The sequence below is a fragment of the Notechis scutatus genome, chromosome Z, assembly GCF_049901735.1.
Source record: "Notechis scutatus isolate UNSWTSFEM ecotype Mainland chromosome Z, rNotScu1.2, whole genome shotgun sequence".
Taxonomy (NCBI): domain Eukaryota; kingdom Metazoa; phylum Chordata; class Lepidosauria; order Squamata; family Elapidae; genus Notechis; species Notechis scutatus.
The window spans coordinates 39,255,837-39,267,129 of NC_142025.1; the positions used below are offsets into that span (position 1 = coordinate 39,255,837).

The window sequence follows — 11,293 nt, forward strand, 5'->3', positions numbered from 1 at the left end:
AATTGGACCAAAGCCTGTAAGCCACAAAGTAAATAGGATGTTAATGATTTGATTATCTCTATAAGGTCAGCCAGCAGCACTGTGTTAAACACTCGTTTAAGAAGTACCATTCCCAACAGATAAAACGAGAGGCCTTGATTTCCCCAAAGTTGTGCCATAATAATTCTGATTTATGATTCTGATAGGGATGCCAGTTAACTTGAGATAATTTTTCAACACACACCTTTTTTTTCTCTTTCAGAGTTTTCTTGTCCTGTTTCAATTAAGAGCCAAAAATCTTTGAATAAAGGTTAGGAGAGGAATAATACTTGAAAGAGCCAGGGCCCAAAGGAAAAAAAAATGTAATTACATTTAATTAGTTTGATGACTAAAGCTACTCCAGATTAATGGAGCAGCTGAAAGTTCAGCTCAGTCAATCTTTTCCAATTTGTGTAACAATTATTTGTTCACTGGTTTGATACTACAGGGTCCTGACCTTTTTCATTTGGGTCTTTGAGGAGATTCCTTAGATCTTCCTCACCCAGATCCCCTACAAATTCAAAATAAGAAAAGGCAATTTTAATGAAAACATTATTAAGAATTAATTCAGCAGGAATTGTAGGAGCTATGCTTTTTACAATTAAAAATAAATAAATTGAAAGGTAGTCATGGCCTCAAAAAAGCTCAACTTGCCAAGACTCAACTGTGAAGAGTTAGGGAACGTTGTTTGAACATTGTCTGTACTTATTTTACTTATTAGCACTACTGACAAGTTTTCCTTCTTACGATAGGAGCAACCACATGACCCTTGCTGATCTTCAAAAAGCTAAGCAGGTTCAAACCTAATTAGTACTTGGTTAGAAAATCACTAAGAAATTGGAGCCAAGATTGGAAAGCTGAAAAAAAAATCTCAGAAGAAATGATAAATCACTCCAATTTTATATTTAATAAAATTGCATGAGCATAATTATAAAGCCCACATACAGTTATATAAGTATATCCTTGTAAGCCACCTAGGCTGGAATGATTGACTTAGATGGCCATATACAATTTTTAAAATAAATATTAATTCACTGCAGCAAAGACCCTGAAGAAGAGGAAGTCAGCCATTTGGCAACCAAAGCCACCTGCTCATTTCATATTGCAGAAAGTTGCAACAGGTAGGGTAGAGATGCTAAGGGAATAGGAGCATCTGAGGCACACAAATAGAGTCAGAATTGAGACTGGAGGACATTTCTCTTTTTCTGAAAATACCTTAAGATTATTTTAAATCTTAAAAAGCTGAACTATAATGTGTTTCTATCCATTTCTTTCTGTATAAAGTATAAAAAACTGAAAACTATGATCAAAGTATGATAATATTTACACTTTCATGGATTGTAGGCCAGTTCATCAGATGCATGGAATATTTGTTTAACAAAACAAAATTTACAGGGCTGGCAAAAAATGAATAGTGAGATCAAAAGAAAAGAAAATATGGAAGATACAAGCAGTGCAGGGCTAATTAATTGGTAACAATGTTTATTCACTTGCAAGCTAAATAAAACATGTAGAATGATAACATTCCTTTATTTTGTCTATTTATCCCTAGAATTGAATTAGTTGAATGCAAGAATGCTTGTATTGAAATAAAATGGAATTTTCACACCAAAATTATCCCAAGGCCAAAGTTTCTTCTCCTTGTTTTAAAATACTGGTATGTCAAACATAAGATTTCACCTCTTTTCCTATTTCTAAAAACTATAATTGATAGTTTTTACTGAACTTCATGAAACCCTCTGAAAAATAATCAAATGAACTCTGTCATATTAGTGACATTATGAGGTTCAATATAGAAAACTGATGGCAAAAAAATGCACAGTGATCCATTGAGTCTGCCCTTTGAGTTTTTTGCTTGTTTGTTTTGTTTTCTTTTTAATTTATTGTTTTAATTAATATTTTATTTATTTACTAATTTTTGTCAGATGACAGATTTGTGTTTATCCTAAGCAAACTAACCTCTATTGACCTCGCCCCATTCCTAAGAGGTGCCTACTGTCCCTGTCCTATTGTCCCCAATTATTAGTTCCCATTTCTTGTATTTAATGTTTATTCTTTTTCTTTTATATTGTAAGCTTTTGACAAATAAAATAAATAAATAAATAAACTTCCACTGAAAGTTGATTCCAAGCTTCCTTGACTCTTTCTGTGAAATAATACTTTCTAACATTACTTTTGAACTTCCCTCCTGTCAGTTGGACGTTACATCCCTGTGCTCTTGATGTTTGCTTAATATTGAAAATACTGCCTCTAGAATCTTATTCATACCCTTATTCAATATATTTAAAAGTTTCAGTCTTTTCACTTCTTCCTTCTAGGCTGTACATATTCAGTTCCTCCAATCTTTGCTGATATGTTTTGTCCCTCAAACCTTCCATCATTTTTGTTGGTCATTTCTGGACTTACTCATCTCATCAATATCTTTTTTTTAAAGTGAGATCTCCAGAACTGATCACAGTTTTCCAAATGGGATTTGATAAAAGCTCTATTTAAGGGGTGAGGGATCTCTCTTTCCTGCTAGTAATCTTTCTAGTGATGTATCTCAGAATTTTGTTTGCCTTCATAGTTGCCTGGTCTCACAGTTTACCCATTTTGCAGTTATCTGCTATGACTACACCTAAATCCTTTTCTTATGTTCTGTTTAACACTGAATCCTCCAATACTTTACCCTGCCAGCCAAAATATTCTTTTTTCTTAAGTTCATGATCTTTAGACCAATTTTTGCAAAACTCTGTTAATGTAATATCTAATATCTTCCATGTTAACACATAATAAGCATTTTCAATTAAAATGGCTATGTGCCATCAAGCTGGTGTTGACTCTTAACTACTACATGAATACAGATGGTCCTTGGTTTGAAACTGCTTGCTTAGCGATTCAAATTTACATCAATGAACAACTGGACTTTAGAGCTACAACAAGTACAACTGGACTTTAGAGCTACAACCGGACTTTAGAGTTCTGGCTATGTTCCCACATGATCATGTATACCTTTGTACCTAGCTTGTGATTATTATGCCATAGCAAACCATGGTCACATGATACTGATTTCTGACATTCCCAAGCAAAGTCAGTGAGAAGCAAAAGGAAGTTGGAAATCATAGTAACCTGTCCTCACTTACAGGTAGTCTTCCACTTATTGGCATTCATTTAGGCCATAAGTGGAAGCAGAGCTGAAAAAAGGGAATTACAGCCATTACCTGCACTCATTACTATCTCAGAATTCCCTTGATCACATGATCAAAATCTGGGCAGTTGGTAATCTGCATGTATTTATTATAGTTAAAGTGTTCCAGAGTTACATGATTGCTATTTGTGATCTTCCCAGATTACTTCTGACAAGCAAAGTCAATGGACAAAGCCAGATTTGCATGAGAGATTCACTTAATGACTGCAGTGATTCCACTTAAAAGGTCATAAGGTCATAAAGGCAAAAAGGTTATAAAGTCAAGTATGACTTTCTTAATGACTGTTTCCCATAGTGATGGAAATTATGATCCAATTGTACTTGAAAGTTACAGACTACCTTTAATGACATATGGTCTTTGCTTAATGACAGCAATCAGGAAAGCCAAAACTGGCATCACTAAGTGACATCACCTTTTATGACTGTGTCATTTAGCAACAACAGTTCTTGTCCTAATTGCCCTCATAAACTGATCACCTTTAGATTTTTTCCATGATGATCACTTCCAAACAGGTCCTTCAAATCTTTCAGCAGTTCACCCATCAGTGCTGTAACCTACTTGTTACTGATCATTCTTTTCTCTTTCTTCCCAATTTCCTCAGCATCACAAGTTGTTAAAAAAGACAAACAAGAAATGTCTCACTATGTTGAGACATTTCTCATATAAATGCACCAATATAGAGGAAATATTGGATCAAAAACAGTGTGTTTTTCCTTTGTACTCTAAGAAACAATAATTAAAGGTAAGAAATAGGTGATTGCTAAACTAGATTTAACCACAGAATAATCTGATGGTACCTTAATATGCACAAGATTTCCTCTAATCTTACTATAGTATCAATATATTCAGATGAATTATTGCTTAGTCATTCATTTCATTTAATCTATAATATTGTAATGACATACCATCATCTTTTAGGGACTCTTTGTGATGGGCTATCACGTGATTAAATGCCACACCTCTCGTAATGTTTAGCTCCTTCACCATGAATTAGGTTCTAGGATGTGAAAAAGTCTGAGCAAGTAAGTTTATTCTTTTTTTTTAAAAAAAAAGCCATTTGTGCTGAAAGCAGAAAATTTAAGAAAAATTAAACAGTATTAGGTTTTATGTTTGTTATTATTCTAATAAAGAAAAATAAACAGTTTATGTTAACAACTAATAACAGCAGAAGCATCTATTTCCCAAGCATATTAAAAAAAAAGATTTTATATATCCCCGTCCATCCTATAAAGAAGGTAAAGGAAAAAAAAATGAAAAGAAAAAAAAAACCAATGCTAAAGTAAAAATGACAAGAAAGAGATAGATTCAGAAAGTCATTTGTCTTTAAATTTGTACAGATGGTCCAATTTTTCATTTTCTGATATTTTAAATTTTCAGCTTTACAGCAGGGAAGTGACAACCTTATAATGCAGATGAATAAAATGTGACATTATAGACATCTTTGCAAATATCTATAAATTTCAGATGATAAAACAGGATGCCTTTTGACTGCTCAGTGCTATCTACTATACTTATAGTTTTCTTTTCAAACCATCCATGATCATAAACTACAGCCAGTTATATTTTACAATCACAGTGGAATAGTAGCATCAATTTTATATAACTATCCAAAATAATAGTTATTTTGTCTATTATTTTACAAGATGCTTGAATTTTGGAAATAAAAAATACTGCATCGACTGTTAATATTAGTTTTTTTTTAGTTTTCCATACCCTTTGAAGAATTTATTAATTTATCAATCATATTTGTATAATCATTCATCATACATGAAAGTGACTGCAGTGAATCTGTGTGTGGTGGAACGTTGTATCTTGCAGAGGGATATTGTACCTTGCTGTGATATTTATTGTACCTTGCTGTGATATAGATAGTTTTATGAACCTTTCCCATATATAAAAAATGTGTTTTGTTTGTTTTAAATAATTCCTGCAAAAAGGAAATGAAAAAATTCTTTAGCTATAAATTTTGCTCCTCCAACCCTCCTTTTCATGTTGTGATTTTGACCAGTTCCTGAAGTGAAAAAAATTGTCCGTGTGCAAGAAGAATACTATACAAAAGGTGGATTTTATAGACAATTGGGCCTGTCCTGATAAGATACTGTATAATAGATTGGTCATACTGTACATAACCGGTCAGTGTCAGATACCAGGGGAGACATGATAGCAGTGTTCCAATATCTGAGGAGTTGCCACAGAGAGGAAGGGATCAAGTTATTTCCCAAAGCACCTGAAGGCCAGACAAGGAATAATGGATGGAAACTGAACAGAGAGAGATTCAACCTGGAAATAAGGAGATTTTTTTTGAAGGTGAGAGCAATCAACCAATGGAACAACTTGCTTCAGAAGTTGTGGGAACTTCATCACTGGAAGAAATGATTGGACTGCCATCTGTCAGAAATGGTGTAGGGTCTCCTGCTTGAGGAAGGGGTTGAATTAGATGACCTACAAGGTCCTTCCAACTCTATTAATCTGTTAAGATCTAGTGTGTCAAAGTGAGATCAGACAAAGCTCTCTTCTCCAGAAAAAGTGCTATATATTTAAAATGTTTGAATATATTAATTATCCAAATTAGGATGAGGAAAAAAGATAAATTGATTTTCTCTGCATTATTTCTTGTATGGTCTTAGATACTAATTGTATAAGACTTCAATTTACAACTATAATTAATCCCAGAATTATGGTTGTAAATCATGAAGGTCATGAAGCAGATCATTGTGTGGCCACACCAAATTTTATGATCTTTTTTGAGGCAGTCATTAAATGAATGCCATGGTTGTTAAGTGAACGTGGCAATCATTAAATGAATCCATTGTATACAAAGGACGTTCAGCAAAAAGGTTCAGCAAAAAAGGCATACAATGTGATCATGGGACATTGCTAAATTGCCGAAAATGCTGGCCAATTGCCAAATGCCCAAAATGCAATCACATGACTATGGAAAGACAGCCATCAGAATTTTGAAACTGGTTTATAAGTAGTTATGGGGAGGTCCATCATAACTTTGAACAACCAATCATAATTTAAAGACTATCTGTATCACCCCTTTCCTAAGAGGTCTGTAGGGGGCGTGCATAAGCGCACCAACGTGCCTACCGTCCCTGTCCTATTGTTTCTCTTATTCTTTTATTTTTCTTATATGTACCCATTTCATGTATTCACAACTATGTATACACTTATACTTATTATCTTGTAAACAATTGGCAAATCAAATAAATAAAATAAATAAATAAATAAATAAAAATACCTGAAAGAGCTTTTTCTAGGCTTAAGGTAAAAGAAAAGTGCAATCTTACTTGAGGAGCAACCCTATTTAGTGGTTCCATCAGGTTGCCCAGAAAATTATAACAATGTGTCCATGGAGTTCCCCTTTAGATTACAGCTCCACTATTCCTAATGGCATCCCAACCAAGCTTAATTCTGCTTATCTTCCAAGTCCAGACAAGGATAGACAGGAAACAGAGAAAGCTTTTAAAAGTTATATGGTAAAAGGGGAGCTGTCAAGTACTGCGATAAAATTATCATTGGAAGCTTTTACTGTGACACAACAAAAATTTCCTCTTTCACTGTTGCTTTTCCCCTGACCCTCATTTGTGTCAGAATTTAGATCCAAAGAAAATCCAACACAGCAGCAATTCAGATTCCCTAGAGAGTCCACAACAATTGCACAGTGACTGTACATTTGACCAATGAAAAGATTTATTTTCCATGTTCCTTGAATCTCTGCAGTATGAACAAAAACCACACTTCTATAGTACATACTATGAAGCTCCAAGGGATAATAGAGGATATAAATGTTAAGTAAATAAAATGGAGGGTTACATTTACCAACCATTGCAAGAGGACACAAGTATCTTCCCTGTTCCATAGTCCATGGGCTTTTCTGAAGATCTTTCCATATTGATTAGGAAGTGTAAAATATCAAACATTTCTAATCCTCCTTTCACTAACAGACCCTGATAAAGCAAGTGCTGGAAAATACCCACTTTAAGATATGTCCTGGTTATAATTATGTGCTTCAAAGCACATAGAAGCTCACTGTTGCAACATCAAAGTAAATTAATGAGGCAAAATAATAAAACTGATCTCAGACGTTGCAAATTCCAGGCAAAGATAAGCAGGTGTTCTAAAATACGAAGGAAGACCAATAATTACTATTCTGAGGCACAACTTTCAAGGCAAAACAGATGCTCAAATTGCCTCTTTCACATTTGCAGTGATGACCATTTTATATTTTCTGAATATACATTGCAAACAATACTTAGTACATACAAAAAGGAATATTGTGTTTTCTGAATTAGCATAGACGCAGGCAGTACTTTTTAATTACTGAAAACAAGTCCCAAATACATTTTTCCATCTGCAGGAAGTTTGCTATAGATTCTATCAGAGCAAATTAAAATACAGATATCATAGAAGATTCCAGGACTCCTTTTGGTTCAATTGCATTAAATTTACATAAATTGTATCTATTTCACGTGGATACAGTTCTATAGAGGAATTACTGAGTCTGTCATCTGCACCTCTATACTGTCTGGTTTGGTTCTGCAACCCAACAAGACAGACACAGACTTCAGAGAGTAATTAGGACTGCAGAAAAAACAATTGCTATCAACCTGCCTTCCATTGAGGACCTGTATACTGCATGAGTCAAAAAGAGGGTTGTGAAAATATTTACAGACCCCTCACATCCCGGACATAAACTGTTTCAACTTCTACCATCAAAATGATGCCTTAGAGCACTGCACACCAGAACAACCAGGCACAAGAACAGTTTTTTCCTGAACGCCATCATTCTCCTAAACAAATAATTCCCTCAACACTGTCAAACTAAGTCTGCATTACTATTACTATTAATCCTCCCATCCTTTCTTTCACCCATTCCTTCCCATTTGTGACTGTATGATTGTAACTTTGTTGCTTGTATCCTTACGATTTATACCCACTGTTTCCTAGTATGATTTGACTGCTTATTGTACCCTATAACTATTAAGTGCTGTACCTTATGATTCTTTACTTTTGACAAAGGTATCTTTTCTTTTATGTGCGTTAACAGCATATGCACCAAGACAAATTCTTTGTGTGCCCAGTCACACGTGGCCAATAAATAAGTCTATTCCATTATATTCTATTTTGTTCTGTTCTGTTTTTAATCCTTTTCTCCACAGTAATCCTTTGTGGGAAATAAAGAAGGAAGTAACCTCCTCTTGACAAGTTTACACTCTAGACCATAAACAAACATGGTCTTAATATTCTAATTTCTGGTTGGTTTTTATGGCTCATAGAAACAACACATACTTATTTATAAACGGGGTCCCTTGTGTGGATCAGATATTATAACTATTAAATAAAAACTTCATACTTGGAGATGCACAGACTCAGAGATTCTTTGAAAAAGCTGCCACAAAAGCAAATTGGAAAAAATGAGATTGTCTTTTTTGAGGTCAAGCACTGTAAGAATAATAAGGAACATGCATCATGTTTTCTGTGAGTGATACAACTGACAAAGTATCTATAATATCTGCATTGGCTAACTCCCAATCTCAGTCTTCCCCATTAGGAAGGAATGTATTGTCTAAATCAACTTTAAGACTTGTAGATTTCATGCTGGCTGGGAATTTTGGATGTTGGAAGTCTACAAGTTTTAAAGTTGCCAGGGTTAGACACCCGTGGTCTAAATCAATGTTTTTCAACTGTAACAACTTTAAGACATGTGGCCTTTAATTCTAGGAGTTGAAGTCCACACATCTTAAAATTGTTAAAACCGAAAAATATTGGTCTAGATTACTTTTAAAAGTTCCACATTTATAATACAATAGAGTACACATTAAACATCTCCGAAGGAAAACTTCCTAATTTCTTGAGTTGTAAAGGTGATAGGGAAGACCTACAAGATTCTGATAATGTAACCCTACAATAAACTAGAATAAACTAAAATTTGGGTGTGCTTTTTGTAGTGTCCCTGACTAGCTAAGTCTTCAATCTGGTCCGCATTCTGAGCGGGAGCACCGACGGTTCCCATTGGTTGGTGCCGTTTGACAGCAGACTATAAAAGGAGCTGTCAAACGGCATCAGCTGCTCCAGCCAGCTGGCTGCCAGCCCAGCTGGGCAGCCACGATAACCTGTTACTCTTCAAATAAAAGCAACGTTATTCTTCAGTTCTGTGTCTGCCTGGTGTGTCCGTCTGCCAACACAACACTGGCGACGAGGATGGGATTACAGCAGAGACGCCCAGGCAAGACAGCTGAGCTAAGTCACTGAAGAAAGAGCCGAAGCCACTGAATGTCAGGAGCCGCAGACAATCTCTGCGCGCGCCAAATTTAAAAGGCCTCCTCAGCTGAGGAGACAGTCACTGCCTAACAGGCACTGCTGCGTGCGCCCTTTTGAGGGCGCGAAACTCAAAGTCTCCCTGACTGAGGAGAAAGGCACCACTGCCTGTGTTTCAGAGAGCGCGAAGTTTAAAGGCACCCTAGCCTCCCTGACTGAGGACAGGCGATGCCCGAAACCCCTGTTGGCGCTGCCAAGAGCGCAAAAGTCTAAAGCCTCCCCAGCCGAGGAACAGACGTCGCCCTCCAGGTGCCTAAGATGGCTGCCGCGCCTGCGGCTCGCCCGTGAAGGCCGGCGAGGCGCCCAGGCAGGTATAGAGCCGCCTCCCGTCCCGGCCGCCGTGTGGCCGCCGCCACCGCCGCTGCCGCCGGCGGCGGCCCCGAGCACCTCTTCGACTCCCACCTACCTCTTCGACTCCCACTGGCTGCCGAGCGACGGGCCGCTTCCGGTGCTGCTGGCGCTGCTGCTCTATGTGCCGGTGGGGCTGTGCCTGCTGCTGGTGCGGCTCTTTGTGGGGCTGCACGTCTTCCTGATCAGCTGTGCGCTCCCGGACGGCGCCCCACACAGGTTCCTGGTGCACGCCATGTGCTCCGTGCTGGGGCCTCTTCGTGTGGCAGAGGGCCGCGCAGCACCCGTGCCCGCGTCCTGGTGGGCCAACCACGTCACACCCTTTGACCACAACGTCCTGGGCCTGCTGGCCTCCTGCAGCGCGCCCGTGCTGAACAGCGCCGCCGGCTTCCTCTGATGGTCCCGTGTCTTCCTGGAGGTGGCCGGCGCCGAGAGCCACGCGGAGCTGCTGGAGTCGCTGAAGGGCTACTGCTTGCAGGGCGGCAATCCGCCGCTGCTGCTCTTCCCCGAGGAGGAGACCACCAATGGCCGGGTGGGCCTGCTGCGTTTCAGCTCCTGGCCCTTCTCCATCATGGACGCAGTGCAGCCATTGGCTCTGCAGGTCTGGAGGCCCTTCGTGGCTATGAGCGTGGCTGGCGCTTCCTGGTTCACTGAGCTGCTTTGGACTTTCTTCGTTCCTTTCACCGTTTATCAAGTAAAGTGGCTTCCCTCTGTGTACAGAGAAGCCGAGGAGACCCAGGAAGAGTTCAAGAGCTTCTAGCTGTGGAGTTGGGTGTGGTGTCTACGTGCCTCACAGCCGCTGACAAATTGTCTCTCTGCCCCGCTTCCAAGTGACTCTGGGGGAAGGGGTCTCTCTGCCCCCCCTTTCCAAGTGACTCTGGGGGAAGGGGTCTCTCTGCCCCCCTTCCAAGTGACTCTGAGGGAAGGGGTCCTGTATTTAGGGGGTGGTGGGTGTCAGGTGCTGAATAAGGAAACGCGCACCCACCATTAGGGTCCTGCCACCTGGGCTTGCATTCCTTGGTGGTGGCAATATGTCCCCAGGGGGGCAAAAGCTAGGTAGGTGGGAGGTTGGATTGTCACTGCCCTAAGGGGGCCGAGGGAGCACGACGTGCCTGCTCCTCTTTCGGCCCTTAGGCCTTGACCTTCCCATCCTAAGGGGGCCGAGGGAGCGCGATGTGCCTGCTCCTCTTTCGGCCCTTAGGCCTTGACCTTCGTAGTCAACTCCCTAGCTCAGTGGTCCCCCACCTTCTGCTCATCTCCCTTCACGCAAGCCACAGCTAAACTTGCACACTGCTCGCCCAAATGGAACTTGCCTGCCATTTCTGCAGCTTGGTTCCAAACAGGCGACTGTCAGTACTGACCACAGCCCTTAGGGTTCGGGGGACCCCTAGTCCACCACATGCTGGATGTCACCA

The 11,293-nt window shown here is 39.3% G+C and overlaps 1 pseudogene; it reads left to right on the plus strand.

The window, feature by feature from the left end:
- Positions 1-6,553: 6,553 nt before the first annotated feature.
- On the plus strand, positions 6,554-11,279 carry LOC113418753 (lipid droplet-regulating VLDL assembly factor AUP1 pseudogene; annotated as a pseudogene).
- The last annotated feature ends 14 nt before the right edge of the window (positions 11,280-11,293 follow it).